Source organism: Monodon monoceros, unplaced genomic scaffold, assembly GCF_005190385.1.
Source record: "Monodon monoceros isolate NGI ecotype Baffin Bay Population unplaced genomic scaffold, NGI_Narwhal_1 Super_Scaffold_20, whole genome shotgun sequence".
Classification (NCBI taxonomy): Eukaryota; Metazoa; Chordata; class Mammalia; order Artiodactyla; family Monodontidae; genus Monodon; species Monodon monoceros.
Window position 1 is genome coordinate 117,557,109 of NW_021703777.1, and position 6,000 is coordinate 117,563,108.

The window sequence follows — 6,000 nt, forward strand, 5'->3', positions numbered from 1 at the left end:
AGTGTCCAAAAAAGAAAACAGAACCACTGTAGGTATTTAAAATAGGGAAATTTAATACCGGGAATTGGTTACAAGGCTATTGAATGGGTAGGAGGAGGAAAAGGAGAAGGTAAAGTAGCACAAGATTATAGCCCCATGGGCTAGAGGAGCAAAAGGGAAAGTAGAATTACATAGAGCACATGATCACTGTTGCCATAATTTACATCCAAGACTTCTCCTGGAAATTGCAAGCCTTCAATAGACTCCAGAATTCCAAAATATTGTATCAGACAGATTCTGCTAGTACAACTGTTGTCTAGGTGGGGAGACAGATTCCTACTGCTTTCTAATCCACCACCTTCCCAGAATCCTTCTCTTTTTATTTTTAATTGTGGTGAAAGATGAGAGTTACCATCTTAACCATTTAAGTGTACAGTCAGTGATATTAAATACACTCATAATGTTGTGCAACCATCTCCACCATCAATCTCTAGAACTTTTTCATCTTGCAAAATTAAAACTCTGTACCCATTAAAAAGTGACTCCCCATTTCCCTTTCCCCACAGCTCCTGGCAACCACCATTCTACTTTCTGACTCTCTGAAATTGACTCCTCTAGGTAACTTATGTAAGTGGAATCATACAGTATTTGTCCTTTTGTGACTGGCTTATTTCACTTACATAATTTCCTCAAGGTTCATCCCTACTACAACATGTGTCAGAATTTCCTTTCTTTGTAAACCTGAATAGTATTCTGTAATGGTTAATTTCATGTATTAACTTTACCAAGCCACAGGGTGTCCAGACGTCTGGTCAGACATTATTCTGGGTGTATCTGTGAAGATGTTTCCGATGAGATTCACATTTGAATCAGTACACTGAGAAAAGCAGGTGGCCCTCCCTCGTGTGGGTGGGACCAATCCAATCAGTTGGAAGACTGAAAAAAGGCTGACCCTCCCACAAGTAAGAGGCCGGAATGCCTTCAAGCTGGGACATCAGTTTTTTTCCCTGCCTTCAGCCTTGAACTGAAACTGGGTCTCCTTTGTCCTTGAGCTGCTGCTTTTCAAACTGGAACTACACCTTCAGCTCTTCTGGGTTTCCAGCTCACTGACTGCGGACATTGGAACTTCTCAGCCACCATAATTACATGAGCCAATTCATTATAACAAATTATCACATCTATCAAAAAAATTGTATGTATCTATATCTAGCTCAAAGTCCTATTTGTTCTGTTTCTCTGGAGATCCTTGACTAATACATATGCCATTGTATGTATGTACCACTCTTATAAATATGTTTTGTTTTGAGTAAAAAAAAGAGCTATATCATATTATCTAAAACATTTAAATAATCTACTTTGACTATAGGTTATAGGAAGGCATATACATATGCCTCCTGAAGAACTTTTTAGCCAACCCAATATTTCCTGAGGAGTTTAAATATTTTTAATGCAACAAGTCACACTGCCATTTAGTTTATGTGAAAAATATTTCTCCTCAGGGTTTTCTATATTTAGAGAGGCCAATTCCACAGTGGTTAAGGTATAGGCCTGGTATTATTGCCTCTGTGATATATCATATTAGCAGGTCCGTTGTCACAAATACGGGTTGGAATCTACAACAGAAACTCTTGGTGAGAGACTAATGCCCCCACTAGGAAATATACCTGGATATTCCTTTTGTAACCATCACCATAAACCAGCCAACAAATGACTGCTTAACCAAGCCTCCCTCTGGCTTTTGCACCAGCTGTGAATCAATCCAAGGAATCTTCTAACCCTCGCCATGGAAATCGTTACTTCAGACTGGAGGCTGCTGGCTTGGGACAGGCAAAGCCTCTGTATCGCTTCACTCATACATGCTTTCTTTTAACTTAAGGGATCTGAGTACCTAAACACCAAGATGATTGGCATCCTGGAGACAGCAACATTTAAAGCACCTTCTCAAGAATTCAGAAGTTATGGATTATAACTTCAGCAATATAGAGATCGTCCTATCATTCTCTATGACCTGTGAAACACTGTAAAAAGAGAATGTTCAGGGTGTGTGTGAATCTGGTGGTACTAGAATATTAATACCGTTATGAGGTTTTCTTTTGCTCTGCTGCAGATACCGTTGGTTGAGCTAAGTGACGCAGTTACCCGATAATGAAAACGAAGATTTGTGACATCTGATGAAAACGCATATTCCTGTCAGCTGTTGCACACCTGGCTCTTCTGTGTGCCCTTCCTAATCATGATCTCTTCATGTGGTGTGTGGCTGAGCTGGTGGGCTCTGATTGTCACTAGACACCACCAAGAATTTTACTTCTCCACCCACCCCAGCTGGTGGTTGAGCTGTTTCTCACCTATGAGGAGAGACGAATACACAACTCATTACACAAAACTCAGCACCTGCTACCAACATATTTTTTGGTTCTTCGTATTTTCATCTATCTTGTGTATTTCGTTGGATGAAAAATAAAGTCTGTTGCAAGAAGAAAACAGCCATTTATCGGTTTCATCGTTTGGCTGATGCTTTAGTCATACTTGCCAGTATGATTTTTCCTCCTCCTTTTCCACATTTCTTCAGCTTTTCTGTTGTTGTGGAAAGAACACTGGTGGGAAACAAAAGGCCTGGGTTCTAACCATCCCATGCTAGCATAGCCATGTAACATTGGGCATGTCTTTCACTTCTCTGTGCTTCTGCTTCCTAAATTAGGGGATTGAACATAATTATCTCCATGTCCCTTCTGGCTGCAAAATTCAAATGACTTATCATTTTTACTGCCAAAACCAGGGAGTGGTAGAAGAGTGAGATTATCTGGGTGAATTGCTCCCAGCTGCCACGATGATGGGGTAGGCTTGGAACCCAAAGCGCCTTCTTTCAGGAAAGCAGTTTCCTCTGGGAAGGGGCCTGTGACACATTAACAGAAGGGGTTAGTGAACCACTGCTCACCACCCGCATGACATTTTTCTTTTTAACTTTAAGGAAGCAGGGTTTTTCACATGTAACCAACATATCACTGGCTCCTGAAAGCAACCACTTTTTCACTATGTGCAAATCATGAAGCAGGACTCAGTACAACATGGATTCCTTCAAAAGAGAAAATCACGTTACAGAGCATCACTGAACAACATAGAACTTACTGAAGGAAGAATTTGGACCACAGAGCTAACAAATATGCACTGGACGTTTCTGTTGCTCCCAAAGGCCTGGCTGGCTCTTTGGGCAACTTAAGCTGTGCATTCCTTTTAACCCTTTCTTCCCCAAAGTTATTATTTTCCCTCCTTTGCTTTCTTTGTTAGGCAGGAACCCTGAGCGCCAACCTGAGCTAGCTTCTACCTGTAGGTTCATCAGATTCTCTTTTAAATGAAATTTCTGCCCACAGGAATTCTCCTATCAGTTGCCAAGAAGATATTTCCCCCTGAGTATTACACATAACTCTTTTTTTTTTAGGTTATTTAGATTTATTAAGTATTTGTTCACATTTTCTTTACATCAGAATATTATTAAGAGTTTTTTTACATTTTCAGTTGAAAGTGTAAAAAAGCCCAAAATTAAGATTCATCATATTTGTTTAACTTTTATCACTAGCAATTTGATTATTAGCAATTGTCCATTCCTGGATCTTCTCTAATTTTTTTTTTATTGGAGTTATAATTGCTTTACAGTGTTGTGTTAGTTTCTGCTGTAGAACAAAGTGAATCAGCTGTATGTATACATATGTCCCCATATCCCCTCCCTCTTGCGTCTCCCTCCCACCTGCCCCCATCCCACCCCTCTAGCTCATCACAGAACACCGAGCTGATCTCCCTGTGCTATACAGCAGCTTCCCACTAGTTATCTATTTTACACATGGTAGTGTATATATGTCCATGCTACTCTGTCAATTCATCCCATCCTCCCCTTCCCCTGCCCCATGTCCACAAGACCGTTCTCTACATCTGCGTCTCTTTTCCTGCCCTACAAATAGATTCATCAGTACCACTTTTCTCGCCATAAAAAGGAACGAAATTGGGTCACTTGTAGTGATGTGGGTGAACCTAGAGTCTGTTATACAGAGTGAAGTAAGTCAGAAAAAGAAAAACAAATATCGTATATTAACGCATATATATATGGAATCTAGAAAAATGGTACACATAACTCTTCAACCTCTCTGATCAAGCCCAAATCATTTCCAAATAAGAAAGAATGTGAGGGAAAGACTACTGTGTTAAGAAGACCTCCCAGGTAGGCTGCTGAGGACATGACTTCATGCTAATGCAATTGCAGGCACTGTTTTTTATTCTCTTTTAGATTAGAGTGAGTAAAACTCCATTGTACAGGCTTACAAATGAAGCTTTCTAAATCCCCAGCACCCTAAGAAAAAGGCTTTATTAGTTTTTATCTAATTTTGAACAAAAATTGAGCTCATCTTAAAGATTATTTAGTACTAAAGAGTACTGAGTGTTTTTGTTATCAAGCAGTTGCCAGTCCATTATTTTCTATTGTCTTTAACATCACCATAATCATTTTATGACAGTATTATAAAGCTAGTATATTTGGTGCGCTAGTTGGTATTCCTGCTTTTCTAGTGAGGTTTACTCTGCCACGGAAATAATGGGACAACATTTGCTCTCAACATCAGCACAAGCAGCGTATTAATTTAAAGGACAATTGTTTGCCCATCAAACTATTGATGATCATGTTTGTAAAACATTTCATGCATGATGGCAGTGTGTTTCTAAAACTAGTCTACACACTGTGATTTTTTTTTAAACACCATGAAATTAAATTGTGAAATAAGTCTTGCAAAGATGTCAAAATTTCACTCTCCAGTTACTGGAATATATAAGGGATAAAATAATCCTGTGTTTTGTAGGTGAACTATTGAATGAGAAACACTCTTTTTCCAAAGCTTTTCTAAAGGAAAGTAAAGGCACAAGCTGTTTAAACTTATTGCTGTAGATACAACTTTGTCAAAATGTAATACTAATCTGTATATCTAGCACGTTTTAAAAGCACATAGAATTGAGCGTTGCTTCATTGTAGAGTACGGTGATTAAGTCCCTGGGTTCTAGAGCCAGGCTGCTTGAATTAAGAAGTCTTCACTTCCCTGACCAGCATGTGACCTTAACTCTGTGACTTAACTGACTCATCTGTAAAATGGAGGTATAAAACCATATCCTCAACATTGGGTTGTGGTGAAAATTAAATGTATTAATACATATAAAGAGCTTAGAACATTGCCCGAACATGGTAAGTGCCCAATAAAAGTTAACTCTCATTCTCATTATTATTTCACAAGTCAGGATGTCAACACCGCAGTGATAGTGCCAATCTGTGATAACATAAACCATCTGTAGAATTCATTGCCTACCTCACTAATCACACCTACCACTCTCCAGATCATGTTTCTGCTATTACATTTATAGTTGTTTTCTTTTTTTATATACAGTGCCTTTTATTTTTTTACTTTTTTGAATTTTATTTTATTTTTTTATTTAGAAGGTTCTTATTAGTTATCCATTTTATACATATTAGTGTATATATGTCAATCCCAATCTCCCAATTCATCCCACCACCACCAGCCCCCCGCCACTTTCCCCCCTTGGTGTCCATACGTTTGTTCTCTACATCTGTGTCTCTATTTCTGCCCTGCAAACAGGTTCATCTGTACCATTTTTCTAGGTATAGTTTTTTTCTAATGTTTAAATTTTTGATACATCTAGAATTTAATTTTTGGTGAGGTGTGATTCTACCCTTATTTTTTTCCATATGACTACCCTGTTTTCCCCAAACCATTTGTTCAATGAATAACCCATTTTTCCTACTACATTTCTGTATCTATTCACTCTCCGACAACCTTAGACCAAATCTTCAAACTAGGTTTCAATTATGCCTGAGGGTACATGAAGACTTTCTAAAGGGCACATGAGCATGGTTAGCTTTATGCTTATGTACAGATCTTCAACTTTCACGTACTTTTTCCTAAAATCATTTGCCTATGAAGATGCCAGTCACCAAGGGTCTCTCTCTTTCTCTCCCTCTATTTTTTAAAA